Source organism: Osmia bicornis, chromosome 4 (assembly GCF_907164935.1).
Source record: "Osmia bicornis bicornis chromosome 4, iOsmBic2.1, whole genome shotgun sequence".
NCBI classification, from domain to species: Eukaryota; Metazoa; Arthropoda; class Insecta; order Hymenoptera; family Megachilidae; genus Osmia; species Osmia bicornis.
In genome coordinates, this window is record NC_060219.1 from 6,367,114 (window position 1) to 6,394,913 (window position 27,800).

General features: G+C 40.5%; 1 protein-coding gene across 3 annotated transcripts in view; it reads right to left on the reverse strand.

Moving 5' to 3' along the window:
* LOC114879656 (semaphorin-2A) overlaps positions 1-27,800 on the reverse strand; it is a 364,739-nt gene that overhangs the window by 289,435 nt on the left and 47,504 nt on the right. Inside the window, exon 3 of one of the 3 annotated variants that reach the window (XM_046285366.1) lies at positions 23,981-24,085. The exons of 1 other annotated variant lie outside the window; for it this stretch is intronic. The gene's annotated coding sequence lies outside the window, so the exon portion shown is untranslated. Of the gene's footprint in view, positions 1-2,598; positions 2,680-23,980; positions 24,086-27,800 lie in introns of those variants that run through there. One more of the 3 variants, XM_046285368.1, reaches the window with a different exon arrangement.

Genomic DNA, 27,800 nt, shown 5'->3' on the forward strand with positions numbered 1-27,800 from the left:
CCCCGCCGATTCTCCGACAATGAAAGATCGATTTCACATTTGTAATCGGGCGAGCGCGACATCAGCCACCGCTATCGGCCCCCACACCTCGGGGATGTGAAAAAAAAAAAGAAACGAAGACCGAAACGACAGCGCGACCGAAACGAAGAATTGACAAAAGCCATTGTTAACTTGAACGTAATCGACGAAGCGAAAATTCGCGTCGATAGAGGAGAACAGAGGGTGACAGACAGAGACGAAAGGACCGCGGAATGTATCGATATAATGGCTGATACACATTTTTATTTACTCTTGCATTGAAAATCTGTATAACGTTTGAAAATTTTTCAAATAAATTGGGTCAATTTTTTCTTTCGCTTAATTTTTATTTCACTGCACTCAACTTTTTTTATTGCTTAATATTTCTGATAAATTGTTTTCAGTCCCACTTTTCACTGATATTTTGATCGTTTTAACGTACATATGTATCAATTTAGAGAAAACACGTGTCAAGTATTTTTTCGGGTTCTATATTGCATCAGAATTGAATGAAAATTGGTGTGTGTCAAATGGATGACGGCTCTTGTGAGTTACACAAAGTGAATTCGATTAAACGAAATACCAGGAAATATTTGCATCGAATGGTCCCATTTATTTTTTTTTTCATTACAAAAGCGAATGTATGATTTCACCCGCGGAAAGCTTGTCATCGCGGCCAATATACTCGTTGACAATTTTATTTGCCACTGAAAGGTTCGTTGCTCCGATTATTGAACTGATTGGCAAGCAATAATGTTTATACCTATGACTCAAACGTGGCCTTAATTTTCTTCTTTTAGATGCTATATGAATAGAAAAATATCCATAGGGAGCAACAAAGGTTTTCAGCTTTCCATCGTTCTTCTTCGATAATTTGTATTCGAGATCGATTCAACGCGATACATGCTGCTACCTCGTTTATAACATATGTAGATAGGCGTGTATATCGATTACTTTGAACGATGGACCCACGATATCGAAGTAAAAGGATTATGCATATCGACAGCAGCAATATTCGGTTACGGATATTTTGACCTTTGCGCACCGTGAAATCGTGAATGAACGAATGAATAATAGCGAAAGATACGAATAGACTAAAATTTGAGGTAACTTTTGGAAATGAAACAATTTTTTGTCCGAGGCTATGAAAAGCTACCCTTAACGTCAAATTAAGAATGCTATTTTTATCTAATAAATTTTAATTGACATCTAAATTTATTAATATTCCAAACTCTAAATCGATCACTAGACGTATGAGTACATTTGAGTATAATACCTTATCAATTATTTGCAAACAACAAGAAGTGATATGAATATGATAGACGTAGAGTATAGAATAAAGAACGATTGAAACGTTGAAGGGACGGAAGAGAAAATAGCGCCAAGTAATGGAAAGTCCATGAACGTTAAAGCGATCGATGGAATAAATAACCGAGCTGTGCACAAAGGACATATACACGGGCTGGCATGTCCTGCAGGAACACGCTGACGCAAGGACGTAGGACCAAAAGGTAGTTACAGTCGAGTATATTCTTCTTCCCTTTCCTACTTTTCGTATTCCATTCTCGGTCCGGGGTATGAAAAGCTTCAATGCACGCCGCCGGGATGGGGCCATTTAATACATAGGTACATATGTCAAGCAATAAGCAGAGTAGATATACTGAAATCTCATATTCGCCCCGAAGCATCTCCACCCTTTCCGCTACTAGAAAAGGATACCATTTCAATAGATGCTACTCCTGCTGCTGCTCGCCCTTCACTGACAATCTCGTCCATGAGTATCGCCTGGATAGTGTAAAACCAAACGGAACCGTGGAACCATCATGTTTCATTCTTCGTTACCGTTATTTATATACTAATCCATGCTTGTTCTTTATCATACGAGAAAAGCGATTAATCGAAATCGTTTGACAGAGCTTTGAAGTATTTCACACTTAGAATATTTGCGAATATGTAATCATGATTCAGACTAATTCCAAGGAAAATAGAGGAAACGTAACGCTGTAGGCGCAATGCGATATTCCTAAATAAATACTATTGGTTATAGGAAAAGTTATTGTTTAAATAGTACAAGAATATCGTTTATAACTAGTTTCAAAGTCAGCAATTTTTGTTTAGAAGATACAAAACATTCCCATGGACCAATCGCTATTGATAATGATTGCAAATTTGTCTTATAATTGTACAAATAGAACCTTCATTAAACAGTTAAAGAAAACTGATATTCTATGTAATTAAATAAAGATTTCACCTTGGTTTTACTATTGATACTAGAACAACCACATAGCTATCTTCAAACTGAGAATAGAACGCAAAAATGAATAAATAATGATGTTAAATAAATTAGCACGTATAATGATTATTAATCTCAACAACAAAAGTACCTTAATAATCTCTGTAATTAAAAAGAAAAAATCTGAAATCTATCATTCGTGGATTTAATTCTTCCAGTGTTAAAATTCCAGACAAAAGAACCTGTTTATTATAATCGTTCAATTTAAATCCACGCAGTTCGTTCTCAAAGTAAACGAAGGTGAAACGCCTTAAGAGGGTCTTTTGCTTAATTAGAAATTTCCATACCTTGAGACCGTGTTCTGCAACGTGTCCCAGCTACCAGCGGCGTCACTCAATTATGCAACGTTTGTGAACCACTGACGGCGGTATGATTAATTAATTATGTAACCTAATCAAGGCAACGCGTTTACGCGCCAAGGGCTGGCCGATTGGTGTACACTATCGACGCGATATCAGGGGTTGCATACTGTTTAACGATGCTATCGTCGATATATCGATAACGTAGCACTGGCATAAACGTCGCGAAGCACGTTGCATCAAGAAACGCAAGCACGTTCGAAACTCCCGCCACCGGTGACCCGGTGTTTCTTACCGGCTGTCACGTGAACATCACACAGCCACTTGCATCCCTAATAAATCAACCTGACGTTGTTTCAACCCTTCCTACATGCATATCACGAGGAACCATTAATAAATAAAACTGAAACACCCCTGGTCAATCATGAAACACGTTAACCATCAACGTCAAAATCACTGAGGATCACGACGAGGAACATCAATTTCCCTTCGGTACCGTTTTTCCCGCACGGTGGCTTCATGCTCCATGAAATAACCACAGAGAATTTCCTTCTTCGCCTCCGCGAATCGCTGTCAACATTTAACCAACCGTTTGGTTACTTTCACCGAGTACCATAAATCACGCACTGAATTTCATTGACGTTGATCAGAATGCACAAAATCGACGTTTGGTAAATCCAGAGAGTAAAGTGTCCCCAAGCATCCGGTGCCAACGACACTACACAACGCGACGCGTACACATGTGACCGCACCGAAACTGGGCCAATCAACCCGATCGCAATGATGGAAAAGGTTACACGAGATTTCGTACACCGACACTGGCTCCTCGAGCTGTCTCGAAAGATACACGAAAATGGGCGGACAAATTTCGCGGTGGATGAACGATTTTCGAGCGACAAGAGGGCAAACGACGCGGAGAGAAAAGGCGCGGAAACCCTTCTCTCGCGAACCGGCCCGGTGACTGAATCGAGGTAGACGAGGGACGAGAGGCGAGGAAAACAGGCGAATCAGTCAGAAGGGTGGGGGTTAACTGGAAAGGGTAGTTGAAGATACACCCTTGCCGAGCGCATGCGTACCACCCTCCTTATTCCTATATCTCTCCTCGTCTGTCTGTCCTAACTGTCGTTCTCCCTTTCACCGACGCGATCGCGTTCGTTTCCTCGCGTTCTCTCTCTCCCACTCCCTTTCGTCTTACCGTTTTCCCTTGCCATGTCTTTTCTCTCCCTTCCTCCAACCCCTCTCTCTCGCTTTTTATCTACCTTTCGTAGGCACACGGGGTTCCTTAGGCTCGCTACGTGCCTTTATTACTGCTCATTATTTCTCCGGAACGCTGTTAACCGTAACACTACGAAATGATAAATTAATTTGTTCTCGTAGCAACCGAGGCGGGAAAGTGTATCACGCCGATGAGGAGCCGGCGCACGTTTTCATAGACGGGGAAAGTTATAGGGTGTGCGGGGCAAATGCGTACCCGGGGCTCGATATTACCGGCTAAAACTGAAATATTCCCTCCTATTTTTATGGACCACTGAATTTTACCATCGAACCATAATCTTCCGTTCGTGCAACGAGGCTCGTTTAGTTATGAGCGGAGGCTCTTAATGTATAATAGAATAGGAGAATCGGTGAAAATCGCTTTCCAAACTTGCGACTCGTCTACGAAAGATACGGAAATATTACATAATTTCATGATATAAGAATATTACAAATTAGCACTTATGATGTATCAATTTAAAATTTAATATTTGATGAAAATGACTACTGAATTAAATTAAGGCTTACAAGTTGGTTTAGAAACATGTCAAAATATTTATAAAATACTGTAATACACAATGTATACGTACTATACATAAATAGAAACGTCCTATCGATACTGACATAAGATACCAACACTGATTCTTTCCTCGAAAGAAAAACACACCCTTAAAGAATATCTTTGTTCTGTTTTTATTAACCGTAACGTCAACCTGGATAAATTCCACTCGAGTAACCTTCAAAGCAATCATTCCTCCACCTATTTTTACATCGCGGTAATAATAAAACTACTGCAGAAGCAATGATTAAGGCGGATCTTTAAAAAACCCGATAACAAACTTTACTGTATTATTTTAATAACAGACAAGTGATAATATTGTTTAAACGTTCCAGTCGATATGAATTTATTATCGTCGAAATACGACGATAAACAACTGGACGCGTATAATCTTTATCGCATATGATTAAATCCGGCCCTCTATCAATAAACGGCACCGATTGAATCAATTCATTTACGTTATTCGCAAATTCGGTTATTGATCAACTTTTGACTCGGTAAATTGCACGATGTATACATCCGTGGTCCACGTACGCGCAGTTTATAGCAACAACCAGCTCGTTACCAACATGTCTACTCAAAGCTGACAATAGAGCTTCGTTTGACAGCGCCACTCTATGTTCCTCACTGCCTCTCGTTCACCATACATATATATATATATATAGCGTGATAATCGTAATACAGCGAATGAAAGACCGAATGCATAATGGTGACAGCGTTAAGAGCGTTAGTCGCGGTTGACGGAATGTAATGCGTACTGTTCCGCTTGGTAATCGATGGCTTGCGAGGCGATCGCGTTATCACTTTTCGTTCTACACAATACCAAACCAGGATCCACCGCAAATGTAGGAAACTGACATGGCAATTCGCGCACGAGACTTTATTGGGTTGCTGTTACCATTTTAAAATGGTGTTGAATATAAATTCGTTTGATATTCAAAGCGGACAAAACACCCTTATTTTTTATACCATACAATACCGTGATTTGAAAAAATCTTAAGAAAATTTTAATTAAGAATATTAAATGTTCCTGATTAAATAGGGTTTCTATGAAAATGTTTCTAAAGCTAACTGTAGCTTTATCCTACGCTATTTGATCGGTGATGTCTTTGAGACAAAGCTGAGAAATACATAATCATTTACGTTAATGAATCGCTGTTGTGGTGTACGTCCACACGCGAACACGTTTCGTGCAGATAATTCTAACGTTAATTTATTATAGCTAGAAATAGATTTCCTCTCTGTAAATGTTTGAAGTTGTAAACGCTACGAAATTTTGAAATAGAAGATATTTCGAAAAAATTTGATATATTGTGTAGGCGAGATACAAGCACTTCGTTTATTTCTTTCGCGTCTGGCGAGTGATCGGTATCAATCAAACTGACGATACAGACGGAAGGCATACGAGACTTTACTACGCGTCGTGAAACGGGAGAATGAAAATTTTCTTCGTCTATTCCGAACGAATATCGTTCGGTACTACAGCAGAGAGATATCTTGGATTTTATTCCCGTCTTTCAATCTCTGCTCCGCTGTCGCTTTTGTACGGTTCGGTTGGAATACCGCTAGCCGTGATGAAGTCTGCAATCGGAAATAAAACCATTCCGGTAACCGGGTTCGCTCTCTAACGCGACAAACGTGTGCCGTTTCGACGACCGCGAAAAGTGAAGTACACGAAACGAAGTAGGTAACTCGACTTTTAATTAAGCCTCCGTTCAATTACAAACGCTCAACCCGGTCTCCTCTATCTCCGATTGTCCGCTAGTTGCGACGACCGCAAGCACTCTTCATCGTTCCTCAACGAAATAACGCGGTTATCCTCTAGCATCGTGTCATTTATCTACCTACAATATTCCCGTTATACCTACCTTACGGAACCATCTACTTCCACGTAACATTTATCGCTCGCAGTTTCGCAAAATTTCACCGGAAAATACTGTAATACCGTAATCGCGTTTTACGCGCAGAATTGGATTAACGTAACATTGAAACGATTAAATTTTCCGCGCTGCTTTCGTACAATTGTGCTACCTATTTCATTTGCACGTATCAATTTGAAGCTAATGCGTCTTCGTTCATGATCCGCCAATTGGACGTAAATTTACCGTGTAAAAGTAAAACGATACACCCTCGTGAAGTAACCTTTACACTCGTCCAAGTGTATATTCATAAAGTTCGTATCCCTGTGGTAACCGCAAAGCTATCTGGATTCTGCACGATTTAATGCCGCTTGTCAGACAGTTTACGACTTCTGTTAGCCGCAACGGACGGATGCCCTTTTTCCTGCTCCCTCGATCTTGCCCCGGACGCTGATTAGGTAAATAGCCTAAAGGTTCGACCCTTACGCCAACGTATCCGTCACTGTACACGCTTGCACGGAAGAGGAATGTGATTGCATATGTATTGGCGGAGAAGCTGGTAAACTGATAGCCCTCTTCCTTAGGGACGTATCAGCGTGGAAAAACATGCGATACCCGGAATGAATGCGGGATCCGGAATAGCGATTTCCAACTTTTGCGAATCCACCCTCTATTTTCGTTCGTAAAATATGGACCAAAAGGACGGGATGATCATTTTCTCTATTTTCTCAAATTATAATAAATCGTGTAGATTTTCAGACAATTTAAAGAAATTGTTGTTCGAATTTTGATTTCGATTCTACCCAAGGTTCTACCTTCATTTCAAAGTAACCATTACGCAGCAATCTCAATGTGTATAACCATTATTTTAACCGGAAAGAAAGCAGAAGGTGGTGCAAACGCAATTACCCATAACGAGGACTGAGAACATATCAAGCCGGCTTCGTGGCCCATGAAACTCTATTTTTCCAACAAGAACCGAGGGAAAAAACTGCGCTCTCGTCTAAACTCGTCCCCGATGGTCTGACATCTTTCTTTCTCTAGTTCTCTCCCTTGGTCAAGTAGCAATTCCTGCCAACATCCCCTTTTTCCTAGCATCCCGGTCCTCGGTGTCGGTATTTATAGCATCGAGGAACCGCAGAACACCGGGAAAGCTGCTCAGCAGGGTTGAAACCACCCTGACCAAATCCACAAACCATTTCTTCTAGCATGCTACGTCCGTAAGTTTGGCTTCTTCAGACCGCACACGCATTGCAGGCAACCGCCGCACAGACACGGTATTGCGGTTAAAAGCCTTAATCGTTGTTTCCGCGTCTTTTCTCGATAAAGGAGAAGAAAAAGTCTCTATACACGGCTCCTTCTTTTCATCGAGCCTTCTTAATCTTGACGGGTGTTGAGTCGATGCCACGCGTTATGGCTCGTCCTCTGTCATAGATCATCCAACTTCTTGCGGTATAAGCGCTGAAAAGTTTCTCCTGGCTGGAGCAGCTTTTTGGAACTTTCGAAAAGCCACGTCCTATCTTTGATAAATGTTACATGGTCGGTTTACACGCTTCGTGTCGCGAGCAACCTATACGCTGTCGCGATATTCGTTAGAAAAGAGAGGATTTTGGAACAAAAAAATAGCGGTGGATCACTTCACTTTTGTGGGCAAACGAACCCCGAATTCCGAATCTCGTTTACACGTTCCCGGAAGCGGATGATGCGGTTGTTTCCGAGAGATTTTTCAAATTGCTTTTCAGTTTGGCTTGCGGTGAAAATTATTTTACCGCACAACCTGCAATTTCGTGTTCTCTTCTCACTTTTCCTTGCTTTCCTTTTTCGTCCTTCGATTTTATTGCCTCCTTCTGTGCGTTTCTTTTTTTTAAGCGCGACAGAATTTCATCGATACACCGGATGCACAGGGTATCCACTTCTTTATCCAGAAAAGTCGTTTCCTCTGCCATCCGCACGAGAACCATTTCCTTTCCATTATTTTCACCGACATTCCACCGGTTAATATTGGAATCCCTCCAAGTATTTCACAATCCAAGCGGCATCTTCGATCCCGCGTCGTCCATTTCCCAGCATCGATATAAACGACGCTTTTGCATATCCCTAATTGCACTTTCGTTGTACGGAAAAGTTGGAATTTCTTAATGAATCCATCCTATTATTAAAATACGCCGTGTTTTATGACACTACGTTAAACGCTATCATGGTAAAAAATCTCCTTACGAAACGATCTCGAAAACGGGCACGCAAACATACCCGCATCCGCTGAAAAGAGGCAGCGAGGGAAATGCATTTATTCCGTCTTATTTAATACACGGATCCAATCTCTCTCGATCGAAATACGTTCGCATAAACTTGGGGAAATTTAAAGGGTAGGAAAGAGTGGGCAAATAAATGCACACGGAAGGGAACGCGACGTTGAGAGGTTCTCCGCATAGCGTGCTGTGGAATTATTTGCGCGAGAGCAACGAAAAATCATTCGGCTAGGCAAGGAATTTTTCCGGCTTTCCTTTTTTCTACCTCGAGACTTGATATTACCCCGGGGGCACACTTCACGAAGCAAGTTTGACGTAAGTAATACTTTATGTGTACGTAAGGCACATACGTCTGCGCGTCCTTTTAACGAGCTAAAAGTAGCCAAGATACGACGGCATGATACGCTTAGCGACATATTGTGAGCCGACATTCATTCCAGCCGTGGGTGTACACTGTACACGTAAGCGTAGTACACGCGAGCGTACACGGGATGACGATAGCTAGTGGTAGTTGCAGACGTTTTCTCATACATACGCTCGCACATGATCGTGCACCATGGCAGCGTCGCTCGGACTAACAGACCCAGGGCTATCGTAGGGCCACTCGAGACGGCTGTTAGCATGTTGACTTAACTACCTACAAGAATTAACAAGCCAGCCACTTTTTGTCTGGTTACTTATTTTTTTCTCCTTATCTTTTGTTTTTGCACCCGATTCAAGGGTGGATCTTAACACTAGAACTGGCAAACCAGTCAAAATGACTGGGTTCAAGTTTCTTATTTTAAATTATAAATTTTATCAAGGTACTTTTCTTGAAACCTATGTTGGCTATTAAGAATGGATGTATATATTAACACGTTGAATGTCACAGTATAAATGGGCATTTGTTATGGGATGTATCGAAATTCTAATTAATAAGAATAGGAATAGTTAATTTTCAAATTTCAAATTTCAAATTTTCTACTTGTTATTTTACATTATTTGTACAAACGCGATATTATTTAAAATAATGTTTCTCTATTGTCTTCTTTTAATTATTCAGACATGTGTAATTTCCGGTACTGGTCACCGGTGACCCCCACTGCATTCATATATTTAATTTTCTACATTATTTTCAAATTAAAAATAAGCATGCATCAAACGTCGGTAATTTTAATGTTAATTACGACCTCTGTATACATGCGACGGACTGAATAATTCAGCTGAGTTGTTTTGAGATAAAGCTGTTCATTGTATCATACCCTAGTGCATTCGAAACGCTCTTCTTCAACACCGAGGAAGCACACGTTTACGTCAGGGTCATAAAACATGTCGACGACGTGCATTAAGAATTGCCGTTGAAAAATGTCCGTACATAAACAGAGAGTCGACGAGCGGGCAAGTTTGCTTAAGTGTCCTCCCCCGCTGCTACCACGAGCCAAAGTTTCACGGACAAACGACGAAACCGATAAGTTCAGGCCTCGACTCATAAATTACGGGGCTGATTAAGGGTAACAAAGCTCCGTTCCTGCTTCCTCCATCCATTGTCAAGAGCCAGTATACGGCAGGAAAGTTTGCCGGTTGAAGAGAGTTGGTCGATAGTTTGGAGACAAAGCGTTACTTATAGGGCAACACTTTTTTTCCGAATACACAGAAGGGTAAGAGGAGTCGTGTTCAGGTGCACAATCCTTGGCGAACACGGGAAAAATGTTCAAACTCGAAGCGGATGGGCCTGGGTTACTGATGTTCCCATAGGGACTCGTCGAACCAACGGAAAGATGGGAAACCTACTTTTCCAGAGGCTCGAATGTTTCCGCGTTCCCTGAGGGACAGTGATAAAAACCGAGAACCGTCAGCATTCGACAATGAAGCCGCCTTAACTTCCAGCCTTTTTTTCGACAAAGGGTCTCAGCACGGGCTGACGGAGACGAGCCGTCGACAACTCGTAAACTCCCGTCAATTGTCGACGATCGGTGAAACAAGGGAAAATGACGAGATCGAAAGTTGCCATTTTGCTCGGGATCACCGATGCAAGAGAAAGAGTGAAATGAAGAAAAATCCTCCCTGAATTCCGCCTTCATAAATTGAGTGTCTACTTTTCAAGGATCTCTGAACCAAGCATCCAAATAACCAAAACACCTTGCAACTGTGCTACGGTATTTTCAGATACATTTCCGATAAAATCGTAACACGGACGTGCGAAACGATCGCGTTTCCCGCCGACATTGTGTGGCCGCGGTTCCTATCACAATTCGTTTAATCAACGAACAATGGGGGTTCGAAAACGAATTGTCATACAGCCAGAAGGGTGTTTGACGCTATCGAAACATTTCAGAATGGTAGCAGCAATGATCGTGTACTCGCCGCCAGAGCAAACATGACGGATTAGAGAGGCATTGTTGTAAGGAACTGAGGGATGAGAAGACCTCGTTCGTTCTCGCGCAACGGGAGAAAGTAAGCGAGAGAGAATCGACGAGAAGTGGATGGGTCAGGTAGTTTGGGATTTTGATTGAGGTCGGAAGTGCGTCGAAGGGATGAACCAATATCCATTGTTAGGTTTGTGGAAGTTTGGTAGCATAGCTTTGCCGATCACGGGTTACTTTGCGCGGTGCACAGTAGTCGCGCGATTGTCAGCTTCGTTCGCGCATTTATTTGTCCCCCGAGCTCGTTCGTTGACTGGTAGAAAATTGCGTTGACGAGCGGAACAACACTGACTGCCTCCATCGATCAAGTGACAATGAAGCTTTTCGAATAAAATAATACGTCGTATATATACATATGTACGCGTATCTGTGCTAGTATACAAACATGGAACTGATGTAAAACGTAATGGAAATTCTCTGCTTCGAAAGATGGGTTTTGGTTAAACAACCTATCTGTCATGATCAATATTTCATTGAAGTTAAATTTTCATTCGTATCGTCGTTTGCGTTCATCTCCGATAAATATCATTTAAGTGAAAACGGATGAAATTGAACGCTGCTGATATTACAACTCTATATTCGTGTCAACATTGTACAGGATATTTAAAATATTTCTCCTTTTTCATAATAAAATCGACTTCAATTTAGAAAATATTGGCTCTTTTTATTGTAACTTACTGTTAACCCTCCAGATATTTATTTTTCCCAATGAAAAATAGTTTTCAGGAGATTCATAACGTAAGTAAATAGTACTCCATCATAGAAATACATTGAGTCTTTTTCTATTTGTGCAATTTTCCTATCTATGAGTCTATGTACATTGAAACGTATCGAAACTACTTAAATACATCATACAAGACCTTTAAAATTTTTTTCCTTTTTCACAATAAAATCGACATCAATTTAAAAACTATTGACTCTTTTTACTTTAACTTACAATAAACTCTCCAGATATTTATTTTTTCCAATTAATCCTTTAAAAATTTCACTCGACTAGACCAAGAACAGTAAGAAAATCAGCCGCGAACTTAAATGATCTTGAATGCAGATCTCGTCACTAAAAACAAGGTTGCAGACGAAAGATTAACGCGTATCAAGCTTTACACGTCGCTCATCGAAGAATCTTTCAACTACCTTCGATCATTATCGAAGAGTTGTAGCTTCTAAGAAACTGATGCACGCGCTTCATCGTGAACGCAACAGTAATTAAACCAGCGTTCGTAGGTAAGTTTCATCAAAGGGTTAAAGGTAGAAAATCTCGACGAGCGCGAAGATACCACGGTATCTTACACAAACGCGTTTCTAAACTCACGCTACGCTAATATTCTTGTACACCGTACGTTTCAGCGTACACCGATAATCCTCAAGATAAATAAGTAATTAATCGTGGTTGCCTTCTATCACGCGACCTAGCGTTGCGCACGCATAATGCCTCGGGTCAAAGCACGCCGATCACCGCCCTCGTATAACGCAGCCACCCTATAAATAGGGAAGCGAGAAGTGTTTCTTGAAACAATATTAACGACACGAAGGAATCCGTGCCGCTTCTATGTCTCCGAGCGACTTCTACTCGCTTAGTTAGCCCGCCGCTTTCAATCTGCTTCGATCGTGTTTTCTTTGTGTCACGCTCCACAGGTATCGTAATGCCATTGTCGAAAGGAAAAACAAGAGCAACAAGAAGCTACGACACGCTCTATCAGCTTCTTGCTGGCTATCGAAAATGTATGTACATACACGGTGTGATGAAACTAAAAAGTAAATGATTTTACAGGAAAAATGATCGTCGATGATAAATCTAATCCCCCTAATCGCTAGATCGAATTTGAAACGAACCGATTGAAATTGGGCCATAAGTTAAAACGCCATCTCGACTGAAATTCCGAAATAAATCCAGCTCGATTTAATTAAGTTCGGTCGTGTAAGGCGGTCGGTAGCCTCGACGGGGTAAAAAACAAAGGAGCGGAAAAGAAGAGTCCGAGAGGCAGGAAGAAAGAGGACGAGGCGGGATAAAAGTCTACGAAGGACCGTGAAGTTTTCCGATCGATTCGAGGGGCTCGCTTCCGTATTCCTTTGTGGAGAATGAAAGAAGTGCACCGTCGCCGAAAGCACTATTCTTGACTCGGTATCGGTCCGTCTGAGAAAACGTTGGTCAGATGTAATCGGTGTAACAAGCTCGAGTGCTCTCCACTCGACTTCAACGATTCGGAACGCTACAGAAATCTACCTGGCTGATTTATTTGGAAACATCGTTATCTCGCTCTGCTCACCTGGATTAATATTCGCTTATTTATTTATCTACACATTTCATCTCTATATACAACTGGAATTTTATCAGAACTCATTAATTAATTTACCATCAAAATACACATAAATCATTTTTCTATAAACAACGTTTCGTTTCCTTTCCTTGGAAAGAAAATTTAATTAAAGGGTAGAGGCATGCATTCAGGGTGATTAGCAACGAAAATTTTGAAACGCCCACTAGGTGTACACCGTCGAACGCGCGAAAGCAAGCAGACAGATTTCAAGCTACGATAAACGACTATCAAGTGCTTAGTATCACGCTGGTAATTTATTGCAAACTGTAATGTTATGTTCGTGCGTGGAACTTCGAGTAAGTCTGTACCGTCACTTACTCATTATCAACAATTTTGAAATATATGCGCAACAATAAACTTTTAGAACGTTTAATTTGAAACAAATTTGTACTTTCCTTCTACATTGGTCAGTCGGTTGGTTTTCATTTGTAATTACGAAGCTACTGAAATGTTTTCAATCCACCAAAACCTGATAACTAGATTTTCATTTGGAAAGCAAAATTGCTATGTCAAAGAATGGCCCAAGATTTGGACGTTTTGGGGCCGTGAAAAATGACAATGCCGTAGGAATAATGAGCACAAAAAGGCACCGTTGTGAGATATAGTCGAGATCCACGCGCGCCTTCATCATTCCGCTCAATGACGCGTCAAACGCAATCAGAGTGGAGATTACCCCGACGAGGCCTGGGGCTTCTCACTTCCCATAACCATATCCCACCGATAATCCAACCAATTATTGTAGTTCGTGCGAGAGTACGAAGGAAGGCTGGATAGACGATGTCTGAAGCATTATTTCCGCTTTGTCGAGTACGTTGGTGTCTTCCTTTCATGGCACTTAACACGAGATCAGTATGTGTGTGTGTGTGTGTGTGCATGTAGCCGTAGAAATTCATGGAGGGTATACGAATACATTATCGATCGGATGTATACGACATTAATCAATTTATACACTTCGTTAAGGCGAGTATTGAATTATCGTCTCTGCAATCCACGTTTCTACCCAACTCTCCGCTCTTCCTAGTACTCGTGTAGTTTTCTGTAATTAAATCTAACGACGTCTATCGCTGAAATACCTACTTTCCGTTATAGTTTTCCACGCTTTCTTTCGAATCGATTTGATTTGAATAGATTACGACTATAAAAAAAAATCAGCAAAACGAAATACAATGAAAGCCAGAGTAAGAATTAAAGCGTACCTGTTTTAATTACCCGCCTTTAATCAACCCTTGCTATTCGTTTATTTATTTAATTATTTTAAAACCTCGCTTTATAGAAAAAGTATGAATAGTGCAGTAGCTAAAACATACACGGGACACTAAATCCGATGAAATATATAATTATGTAATTGAAACAAAAGTTTCATTAATGCGACTAAAGATATCAAGTACTTTATTCTTTTAGATAAAAAATGTTAGTTGATTATTTCAACTTTCGCTGGTGTAATCGTACACCAGCTTTTCGTAATAAATATATATTTTAAATTAAAAAATGTCCTTTCTTCTCGTCTACAACCGGAAATTCTAATAATTGGTCAGAAATTCGATTTTGTCCACGTGGTCGCATGACCACTTTGCCGAGATGTTTTTAATCCTATGAAAGCAACTTAACTGAGTTATCCAAGCTGATTTCTCTTCCAGTAGCCTAATTGACCAAGCCGTTGGTTGATTGTGCCATTCTTCCTGGCTCGCCAATTGCACCCTCTAACCCGCTAGTTTCCCATTTGACCGTGTATCCACACTTAATCATATTTGTATTCTGCCCTCCGTTTCTGCGGACACTTAATGCCTTTCGTAATTTGTTTGCATTTAATTAGGAAAAGTGATTTTTGTCGCGAAGAAAATTCTACAATAAATTTTGTTTCCGTTTCCTATTTTAAGGACTTTAAAAAAATGAAATGATCGGAATTTCTAAATGAGAGAAATTATTAAAGCGCCTTTGCTGCCTTAGATTCACCGAAGCAAAGTTATCGTTTCTCCCGATAACAACGTCGGTAGAGAGCAATTAATCGTTATCAAAGAAATTCTATTAACGCGGTAGAAATATTGGAAGGATGATTTTGGATCAAAGGTTCGTTAGAGAAATTGAAGCAGCGTGTCGTTGCATCGATGCACCGTCAAGTATCTAAACTTTTCGGGTCATCCGAGCTATCTTGACCAGCTGAACGAATTCGTGTTGCGCAGGCTAACGAACCGTGTGAAAAGATCTTTAAAGTCTATGGAAACTAACTGAGCCGAGCGAACGATTCAGCTTGAATTCGATTCAATCGTGGCTGGATTCGTGCGAGCAATATCGTTGCGGAGTTCGAATCGCGTTAACGATCGGTCTTCGTGTCCTCGCTGCTGGTAACAACCGGATTGTTGGAACGAATCGATCGAACAAGGATCGTCTAATTAAATTGAACCTCTTCGCCCTACCTTTTCTTCGACATCTCATACTCCCCTATCGCGGTAATTAAAAGGAACTTTCTATAATTTCTATCGTTGCCAGTTCGCGATCTCGACACTGTCTTTCCTTCTTTTATCTACTAAATTTTGGTTAATGGTGAATTTCTGATCGCGTTTAATGGCAGAAAATCCGCATCAAAATTTTTGTCAGAAGAAGCTATTCTAATTTTAAAATTGATACAGTATGTTAAAAATTTGATTAACCTTCTCTCGCGATAGCAAAAGTATTGCCCCAAGAATGAACCGAAATAAACAAACGCAAAATAACTTTTCAGTCACCGCAATGGGTTCAGGTAAGTAGTTGCGCTAAAACACTTGAGTATTATAGCACAAGCAACTTGCAAGATTGCTATACCAAGGGCTGTTGGAAATTGGAGCCAAGGTGTGTAGCTAGTCGCTACACTTGCCACGTCATGAGTTTGTGACGTTTCATTATCTGCTGACTAGGAGGATGCAAAAGCAAAGCCAAACACGAACAATTATGAACATCTGTAGAGCCTCGATCGTCATATTGGTTACCTTGGTATGAAAATAAATAATTGAACATTTATCAAATGAATCAAAATATGCGCTAGATTGCTGTTAAATTCAGAGTCCGATGGTTACCCGTCACGTAGAAATTTTGAGGGAACCGTGTCTCTAATGTCTACGTAACAGCCAGCCCATTTACGTGACAAGTCTAATGTAACGTGGCCTCGCGCCACGTTCCATTACAGTAGCTAGAATTTCAACAGGCGCGAAATGTCTGCTGGTAATGGTACCTTTGACGATAATTGAAACTATCGTGGCTACCGTACGTTGAACAGGAGCATCGCGAACGGCTACAACGCCTTGAGCAAGTGGCGAGCAACGCGCGATTGCAGCTGGTCACATAGTAACTTAATTAGTCGCGAATCTAATTTGCAACCTGGCTATTCCTTGTTCGTCTCGTTCAAACGATTTCGATGATACAAATTTACTCTCAGACGTTGCAATTCTGTCGAATCACTGTAATTTTAAGAGATCGAAAGAAAGGATCTCTTTGATGTTTGATTTAGAACGCTAGGATAAGATACGAGAAATCGATTCAAGAACAACGTAGTTCCATAATATCATCGCTGTTACATGAAACGCGATGCTTGCTAAGCAGATTTTCCTGTCTGAGCCACGAACTAGTATTGTTGCGTTATGGGGACGAAAATCGTTCCTCCATTTTTCTGGACATCAACGGATATTCTCTATTATCATGCAAATAGATTCTCTTTGAGACATTTCAATGCCATATTAGTATCCGCATTTGGATGATCTGCTATCGTACCCTCGTCTTCTCGAAATGTTCCATAATGGAAACTAGACTCCACACAATACACATGTTTTACATTTAAAACGACTATAACATATTGAACTATCTAATCATTTATTAAGTATACAAATTAACTCTGTGCTTTCTTTCTAATTGAACATTGATTTTCAAAAAGTCATGGTAACTTCAATTATTAAATTCTCATTTCAAATGAATTTAACCCATTAATCTATCAATCTAATCATTTATAAAATGTTCAAATTAATTTTGTCCCTTTTTTTTAATTAAACATTTATTTTCAAAAAGTTATGGTAACTTCAGTTATTGAATTCTAGTGGTAATTTTCAAATACACAGAAAATATTAAAATTTAAAATAAGTATTGGTGAAGATTGTCTAATGACACAGATATTCAATTAATTTATACACCTAATGTGTAACAAATCATAAAAGATTATGGAATTAATTATTATCGAATTAAAATAAGTTGCACGTGTCTCGTAATTTTGGACGACAATGTACGTATAGTAGTATATATTTTCGTTTCTCTCTACCTTGCCATTTTTCTCGCCACTTTCGCGATCCATCGTACGGTAGCGCAATCTCGCCGACATAATCGCGTGTAATCGCTCACGTGTGAAGTCCACGAGCAGCACATGCACGCATCGATGCTCGCTACGCGGACATACCAATAGATATGGGAACCACAGACCGAGACGCTACTCGAAAACGCTATTCCATTCGATGGTTATTCATGCGCTGGTAAATCAGTAATCGAGCGTGTGCTGGAGAGCTGAAATATGAGGGTGTAATGCGCATAAAGAGGAATGGACTCCGAGCGATTTACTCCAGGCAACTGGTGCGCGCCTCTTGGAATCCACTTCGTTCAGTGATTTCTTTTCTTCGAACGAAATAACAAAATCCAAACCTTCCGGTTGATTATTCACTAATCAACTTTCAATCTGTTTCCACTTTAGTTTGCTCTGTAGCTATGTCGACCGATTTGAAATGAATTTATTCAAAAATTGTTAGATAATTTGTAAGAATTCTACACCAACAGACTGTACTTTTAAGTAATAATAATGTTTAATATATAAAGTTTACTCATTTACATCGTACCAAATAATGGAGAATATGCCCTTATCATTAATTTATTTTTCTTATTAGGTATGTAAATTAATTTCTTAATCACTGTGTTAAATTTGAACATTTTCCCACGCTTCTGTGTATTTGAGAATATGATAACAATAAAAATTACCTCAGTAATTGGAATTACCATGATTTTTTTAAAATAAATATTCAATTAAAAACAAAGAAAAGGTACAGAATTAATTAGTACACCCAATGAATTAAATTTACAAGTATTTCAAAAGGTATTAAAAATTTAATATTCCAGTGACTTTCGAAGCGATTACATATATGTATATTGTTGTTTTCTATTAGAAGAATCGCATTCGCCATTTTATTAAATTTGTCATTATAATAACGAACCTTGAAACTATTCGAATTACAGTAAACTTTTTGATAAAAAAAAAAAAAAAACATTTTAAAATCTGTATCAGAAAATCTTGTAGCTTCGTAACGAAGAATCTACGCGTCTTCCATGAGCTCATCAAAGGGGTGGTTAGAGTGTGCCGGTATTTCATGACTTCTAAACTAAACGTCGCGTTTATCGTGACGCGTTGTGCAACTATAGCAAACAAACCGGTGAAGCGTAAACTTCTGATGACTTTGGCTACACGCTCGCGGCTCGCGTGATTACATTTTACACTTGGAGTGCACGTGAAACGCGATTAAATCCGTCGTTGCCTCCTTCGCGGATTCCTACCAAGTTACACGTTTAATCGATTTCGAGTATAATTAACGAAAGGACGTGTCTCCGTTGGATAATAATAAGACGGTAGCTGTTATACCTTTGAGCCCGAACCGACTGACGCGACGGCTGGAACAATAACAAAGACGCGATAGACAGCATCTAACGACGAAATCTGCTAACGCTTGTACCTGTGCACCATGTTAATTAGCGTACCGCGTATTCCTAATTCCCATCTGCTCTAATTCCCCGTCGCGTAACCCACGTCCAATTAGCTCGACATTTGCGCGGCTTCTGCCTTGCATTCAAATGTAACAACGCTTATGGTTCATGAAAAGATTCGGTAAGAATTTCAATCAATTAACACTTAGAAACTATAAACGAGCTGCTTTCATTCTTTTTACATTAGAAAAGGTATCAAAATAGAGATTTAAATTTAAACTCGAACAAACGCGCAACTCGAAGTGATTCTCTATGCAAATGAAGGACTTTAGGCTCGATATCTTCCAGTTAATTTCCTTTCGCGAGATATACGAGCGTGGCCGATTAAAAGGAGAAGAACCTGAAGAAGGTTTTCGATGCGAGAACCGCATCGTTCCTGAGACTACGTACGAATCCAAAAAGGTTGCAGAAACTGCTGAAGGCTAGGAGGAAACAAGAAGAAAAGCGACGTACCAGTAGAAAACGTGGAGCATTTAACAGGCTGGCGCCAGGCCAACTGCAATCCCTGCGCAGGAACACTAAGCTCCCTGCATTTTAAACGCACCTGGACGACTTCCGCCATTAATAGATTATCCGACAACCGTTCGTCTTAGTTTTCTGCTGACTCGTCTTATTCCACCTGCGGTTTATCGAGAGAGGATTTAAGGAATAAAACCATGACGGAGGTCCCAAAAATATTCAAATCAAGTGCATGCAGGAGTTTGCCATTTTATCTTTTTCTTCAAATTTTAATATTCGAAATTGTGGACAGGAAATGTTTCAAGCTTTTAAAGTTGTTTTTAACTTTGACATTTACTTCTTAACACGAAAGGTAAATCGAGCTTCCTGAAAGATGCAACGATATTCTTTGAGTTTCTTTGTGCTATCTCTGTTGTTCTATTGTTTATTTATGCTCTCGAACCAAGGGAAAGTAGTTAATGCAATATTAAAAGGTGAATAATCAGCGGAGTTATTTGCATCGAGATCATCAAGCGGTTTTTGCCTGTTGCTGCGCGAAACGGGCTGCATAAATTTTCGATGAACTGCCTCGCAACACATGCTTAGTAATGTCCGTTAAAAAATGACATGGCATCTCTCACCTGTTGCGTCGGAATAAGAACGTCCAGTGTTTTACTTAATCCTACAGCTAAAGAGCTCGAGGGAAGACCTTCGTGTTCAGAAACGCGGCCCGTTTAATAATATTACCCGCAATCTGCGAAGCAATGTATCATGCGCTTTGTCCTCGCCATCTGATTAGCCAGGAAACCATTTCTCAGTGCAGATACGATGGGTCGATGAACAGTGGCTCATTGTTCTGATGCAATTTCAGATACGCGAATTAGGTGAAATTTAAGATATATAAGTCGAAAAATCATCGAGGTTAGCCATTGACCAGCGGATACTGGGTCAATCATGGCCCAGATTTACAAAATATATACAAGGGTACTAACGTGAATTTAAATATGTAATGTTTAAACAAAAAGGTTTCATATATTGGAAGGATAACGTAAAGGAACAGTGTAAAATACAGAATAATGAAAATTAGGTTTCTCTTCATAATCTACCATTTGGAAATAAAATTAATTATGGGGATGATTAAGCTGTTTATCAAAGAGATTTTAAGTAACATATATTATACTATTTACGCAAAATATCAAATCAAAGGCTTATATTGAAAATTGAAACTATTCTGAAAATCTATACTGAAATATGGAGCTGTGAGAAATAATTCAAACCATACACGATCGTTTTCAACGTGTTAACAAGGTGTTAAAATACTTCAGTGAAAACGGTCCGTTTGCTCTACAATTTCAATACCATATCCTACAATCAAAAGAATTTCTTTCCAGCTGAAACACTTGTCAAGCTTAATAGAAAAGTCGGATTAATCAATCGCAGTATCCGGCAGAAATTCAGCAGGCAAAAATATTTCACCGTTTCTTCTATTGCCCCGAATGAAACGAGCTCGTCAAGCCCTTGATTCCCGGGGAAATAGAATCCGTACGAATCAACCGGAATTGTTGATTCAGAATCACCGTAGGTACAATAGGATCTGATTCGCGAGATTGTGAACAGCATCACGTGCGCGGTTTTATTAAAAGAGATTCAGAAGCGTCACGTTAAAGCGACAAATCTCCCCGTTGGATAAACTTAAGCCGCGTATATTACGTGACAATCGAGCTACACCTGGTCCCAATCGGGCCGCTTCAATTCTCGCCCGCTTTTTTTCAGTCTGGCATAAAAGCAACCAAGCAAGAGACAGGGGCTTGCTTTATCGCGCTCTTCTCCACCCTTCCTATCGTCTCTTCTTTTTCAACGTTCCTTTATGTCAACACGGAGCTTGCGCACCGGGAATCCGCTCCCTTACCACCCTTCAATCAGCCTCTTCCATATTTATGCGCGGACCGTCACTCCTCGCGGAGAAATTTTCTTCAGGTTCAAAACGGACTACATTATCATAATCTGTCGGAAGGTACGACACCGGCCAACGACTCGGTAGCTTTAACGTAATTATTAATCAGAATCCAAGATGATGACGCTGCGGGGAATACCGGTCCCCTTTCGAATCCTACTGTAATGTGATTTCGATTATGAAAAGCACGTGCTATTCCCGTGGCTATACGTGATTCAACCTACAAATCTAATAGGAGAATTAGATCAGCTTGATTGCATGCTTCGATATTCTATTCTATTTTACAAGAAGAAGGATGTTAAAAAATGGCCACTTTTTCCGAAACCTTAAAAGTGTTTTCCAAGAAACAAAAATAGACTCCTTATCGACTTGCCAAAAAAACTATGGGAAAGTTGTTAAAAATGAATCCAAATCTCTCGGCTGCAATTTGGAAAACACTTAACTTCAATTTAACGTAAGAAAATAATATTTAAAGAAATTTTGTAATAACAGGGATTTCCGCGGAACAACTTGTACAGACACGACATTTTTCACGCGGATTTGTAGCCGTCGAAAAGCAGAGATTCGCTATTTGCTAAACCGTACAGTTGCTTCGAAGTTGTACGTCGAAACGGTTCCAAAGAACGTTCCCAAGCTTCAATCGCGTTCGCATTTAATGCAATTTATGAAGTTTCACGGACGAGTTGTAGAATTTTATCTCGCGCACGTCCGTGCACTCCACGGTTCCTCGATTTTCTTCGCTTCGCTTCCCCTTCGACCCCCGTGTTCCCTCGCGCATCCTATTGCCACGTTCCTTCTGCTTACGTTCCGCAAAAACTTTACAGAATGCAATTATACCGTCCATTTTGCAACGTTACAGAACCGAGAAACGTGTTTCGCGAAAATAAATGAAATTCTTTCGCGTTAAGTTAAAGAACTTTCGCCTGGCTGTAGATCAACGAAGTTTATTGCATATCAAGTAGCTCGTTTCGAAATGTATACTCGAAATACTATTTTTAATGAGAAATCTGAAAAATTTCAAATATTGCAACAATTTATCTTACCATTCCACGTTTACTTTGGAAACGTCAAAGTAAGTTGGCAAATTTATAGCAACAAAGTTCCTCGAACAGCTCATTATCGGATCAAAGAGACGAATACCCGTGTATCTGTTTGGTAAGCACCGAGAAGATTAGTCGGTACGTCATCGTCGAGCTAACAACGCGACGACGCCGACCACTGCCTCGTTGCGTTCAACCCTTTCATTGTTATTATCTTAATACGATAGTGTAAGGTCTGGTACCGTCTGACCCGCTCTCGGTTTAACGAGATTAGCATAATACCGCGAAGCCCTTCTCAGAAGTCTGGGTCCTCCCTGCCTCTTTCGTCTTTACCCCCCTTCTTCGACGTTCAACTTGCCACAGCTTTATGTCTGACATGGACTTACCCCGAGCCGTTAGTCGAAGTTGCTGGTCGACGCGGATAGACGGATGGCCGCTCGGCTCGGGCTTCGTGCAACGACAGACATTCGCGCCGGAAGGCGGCCACAAAACACAGGAAGGCATGAACTGACATTAAACATTCGAACGTTTTTCGACTGCACAGGAAACTGCAGTTAAATCCCACTCGATGTTTAACTGCAGTTCTGAATTCTACCTGCCAAGTTTCACTATTAAGTTAGATAATGTCGTTTCCGTTACGTCCGACTGATTTTTTACGAGAACAATCAAAATGAGATTCGAGATAATTATTTTAGGGTTGCAGGTACTTCATCAGGGTCTGAGGACGCATCGATACCGATATAACTAGTTGTCTATTCCTGTGGGGTAATATTTGATATCATTGACGATGGGTAGATTCGTTCCCTTCTACTCGAAGACGAGTTTTGTTATTATCTAGCACTCGAGCCAATGTGGTGTCTACCCTCGTCACGTGTCGTCTTAATTCCTTCTGACCTATTCTAATCCTTTTTCATCCAACTGGATCGCTTTGACCCAATGATCGTGGCTAATCAAAAAACCTGTCAGGTTTTGGGTCCTCGGATGTTCAAATTGGATAATTTTCAGGAGATTCATAGGAGATCATTGAAATATATTGAGCCTCCCTCTATTTGTGTAATTTTCCTATGTACGGATCTATGTATATTGAAACGCATGGAAAATACTTATCGTGGTATTATACGTAATTCAGTTAATCCGACCGATACCATACGAATAGTATCCGCGACATGACGCGATTTGAAACGTCCCCTCGACAAACCAGACGGCACGCGGCGTTGTTCCCCTGTGAACCTCTCTAAGCGAATACGTGGAAATAATGCATACAGAACGTGAGACAGAAATTCTGCGGCGACCGCATGAAATATATTCTCCGAGTGCCAGGCCATTCCATTGCCTAAATTATTCATGGCTTGCGGGACACTTTGCTAAAATTAGCATGCCGGCCATAATGTTAATGAATTTTTCAAAACACCGGGGGTAAAGCCGAGACAAGGCTTCAAAGTGCGTGGGCTTAGGTAGCTTGTGCGCGCGTGCGTAATTACATCCCCACGGTATCCGCGGATGAAAACTTTATGAGATTATTTAAGATTACCTTTACCTTTTTATTAAGAAGCTCGATGCGTCCGTATTGATGGCTCGATCAAATATGGCAGGACAATATGTAAACTCACGTCGAAGTAGTTGCGCAGAGTGGTCAGAATACCTGTTGTAAGAGTGAACATACAGTTAGTTAAAGGAATAAATACAGTAAAGTAGAAATCTATGTTTAAATATGAATTAGAGTTGTAAGAAATTTAGGTAAGTTAAATAAAAATGGATGACAGAGGGAATAGAGTCTAAGTGCCGTGCTTCGCCGACCTTCCGAATGGATTTTTGGTACTTAGGAAAAGAACATCGTGCCAGAAAGACTCTGGCGATACAGAAAGAGAAATAAGTTTGAATTAACTTGTACACGTATGAATTTAATACTAACGTTAATCTCGTTTATATTTCATCAACCCTCGTAATCAACTTCCTAGCTAGATTAAGAGGGACTAAATAAGCTTCGTTCTGCCCTTACGATGCCGTGCTTGGCGTTCTAATTAAAACATATAAAATAAGAAGAAAAATGAAGGAATACGCGTACAAGTTCCTCCTTTATGAGCACCGTAAAGTCTGCCTTCGCTGCTCCGGTACAATTAGAAAGTGTCCGCGTTAACGACAAGGATGCACAGGACCCATTCATCAGTGCCGCGTTGAACAGGATTTCAGGGATAACGCGTGAAAGCTTCGAAATAAAGGGCCATGTTGAAATTTTCATCGTCGACTTGGAGGATATTCGCGGCTGAGCCCTGCGTCTTTTCAAACTTTTAACACTCACGGAACAACTTTATCCTTATTATATTTCACGCGTTAAAAACCGTTCCTACTTCCGCTGTAATTTAACGTAATAATTGATCGAAGGATAATCGCACGGTTAGACGGAATACAAAACCATCACGGATCCTCTGTCGACTAAAAACTGTGCGGTACAAGATGAATCTCGGAACGAATAACGATAAATTGTGCAATCGGAAAATTCTAAACGATAACGTCCCGCACTTTAACGGGACTAAATTGCATTCGGTTAATTATACTTGCCTCGTTTTGCAAAACACGTTCGAACTTACATGCCAGACGCAGAGAAAACAGAGTCCCGAAAGTTTGCCGGCGGTTGCTTGTAATATATCTACGTAAACTGGTGCGCACACTTTGTTAAGTTAATCGCGGATCTCCGACAATTTAACCCGTCATTAGCCTGTTTATGATAAGCAGCGACGAGAGGCATCTTAAGCAGCTTCATTCGGAGTGAATTTTTCGAAAATCACACCAAACGTCTGCCGGTACTCGAGTCCTTCTGATTACCAGGACATTCGCGCCGACGAGAAAGCGAATAATAAACGAGACGTAGCGAAAGAACCGAACAGGAAAAGGAGGAACGCGTTAATTACTGTTCATTCATAATACTCGTCCGCGCGTTTACGATTCGAGTTCTCTTCAACTCGCTGGAGAACTCGCTTGGCTCGCAACGAATTTCTCTTCCTCTCCTCTCTCGTCAACCTACTCGTGAATTAGTATCCAGTAATGTGTTTTCCTTTTATTATTTCTACTTGAAATCGCAGTAATTTTGCCAATTAACCGTGCACCGTCGACCAATCAGCCGAGATCCAGCGAGAGAGTGTTTCGCAGCCGTGCCGTGAACGAAACTGCGAGAGATTTTATTTCGTTTTTTTTTTACCGAAACTATTAAGGGCGCCGTACCAATCTAAATCGTCCCTCGTTTTCAGCGAGATTAAATTTCCGGAGTTAATCGTCCCGACGGACTCTTAATTCGTCGCCTTGATTCGTCGTTCGTCCAGAACGTGGAAAGCGTCTCTCTTCTTTCTCCGCTCTGCTCCGGTAACGAGAGCGAACTAGGACGTAAATAATTATATAAGCCGGCAGGACTGCTACTGGGAACGTTTAATAGGGATTTAAGCGACGAAACAGAAGGATTGTGAATTACTGTCTTCGAGGATTCGACACGCTTCATTACCGCCTTAAGACGTTAATGATTCCCATCGAGATACCATCGTTCTTTTTATTTATCCGAGACAATAATTTTTGATCAAGCGAAAAAGTTCGATGAAAATTAACAGGTTGCAATTGAAAGTATTTCTCAAGAAGAAACTGCTTCGTTAAAATTTGCAGAGAAATAATTAACGTTTATTAAAGGTTAACTCTTTATACGAAGAATACGTTTAAAGTAAGAACAACTTTATAAACTGATTTATCCTGGTGGACTTTCTTTTTTATTATTTCCTCTGCTAACTCGGCAAGAAAATTTTATTCGATTTCGAAACGTATTTTCCTTCTACCTTTCGACGTTCCCATTTTCATTCAAGGAAAGTGGTCGCCAATAGACTCGCGAACACTCTCGATTCGCGTCCCGTGGAAATTTACTGATTCTCCGGTCGTCGAAAATCTTTCGAGCCCCATTTCGATATCCCATTTTCCCTTCCCGCCTCCTTCCTGCCGAGCTCTCAAATTTAACACATCATTTCACGTGCGAATCCCACGAATAAAGATTGCCGGCGAAGAAATTTTCCTTTCTTTGACAGTGACAGTCGATTTAAGGATTCACCATGGACGATCTAGACGCCGTCGGTGAACGAGGGGAGAAAGTTATCGAAGAAGAAACAGATACTTTTAAAGAAGGCCGGAGAAGAAGGCTGAGCCCAACAATTTCCACCCCTTCTCTCTGTTCGAAGCCGAAAAAAGAGAGAAGGAAAAGGGAATACACTCGATTTCAAGTGCCATTCAAACACTAACAAAAGCCGCTTCACGTGAAGTTCTCCCAAACAAGTAGCCTAAGGTCACTTCAGCTATCCAACGTTCCTCGAGTGTCTAATATAGAATGATTTTCCTGATTGCTTTCACGTTTCGATACGATTATTGTACCTTGGAAAATAGAGGTCGTATACATAGAAAGGAAAAAATATTGAAAGAAACTTGCGCTTTAGGAAGTGTACAAACTTCTCGTCATCTAATGCAATCGTAGTCGTTGAAACAGTCGATGGAGCGCGTCAACAAGAAAATCGCTCTGTTTCAGGGAAAATTTCCGGTGAAAAATGCACGAGGTAGGTTGGGTAGAATAAATGAGAGGAAAGTTACGGGTGCACTGAAACACGTTCGATACTTCACGATGTCTGTGTTACGACACTTGCCCGAGAAATACCGAGGTTCCTAAGTGTTGAGCAAGTAGCGTGACATCGACTTCCACTTCTGTTCATTAATTATTTAGCCAGACCGGTACAACTGTCACGGAGAAGTCCACGAATGCCGCGAAAAATATGATACATTCAGACAGTAGTTTCGTTGCAACTTGAAGCAACCCATTCCGTCGGAAGACGAAAACAACCCCCGTAAACGACGATCGTTAACCTACTTTCCCTCTTCGTCGCTCTGTTTTCCTATTCCGCAACAGCTGCCAAATCTGTTGTCGTTACACGAATTTTCCTCGCCTCCTTCCGCAACGCGACGAGATTATTCACAAACAAACGTCTTATCGCAACGCGTCTGCTTATTAAAGTTCGACACTTCCGGCCTCACGGATATCTCATGACGAAAAGCAGTTTTATTTTTAATTACATTTAAACTTTTTCTCATATACTGTAAAAGTGATAATTGGCACCTTAAATTTTGTATAATTGAATTGTAGCAAATTAAAAGGTTGAATTTCAAAAATTAATTGTCTGACCATATACTCGAAGTTTCACCGCGCTCGTCGCACCATATACGGTTATTTCTACTGGGACACGTCAGAATCGAGTGTCTGAAGGTGTTCAAAAGGAAACGAAAAAAAGAACGAATACGGTAAAGTCTAGGAAATTTCTCGGTGCCACGATTCACCCCAAAAA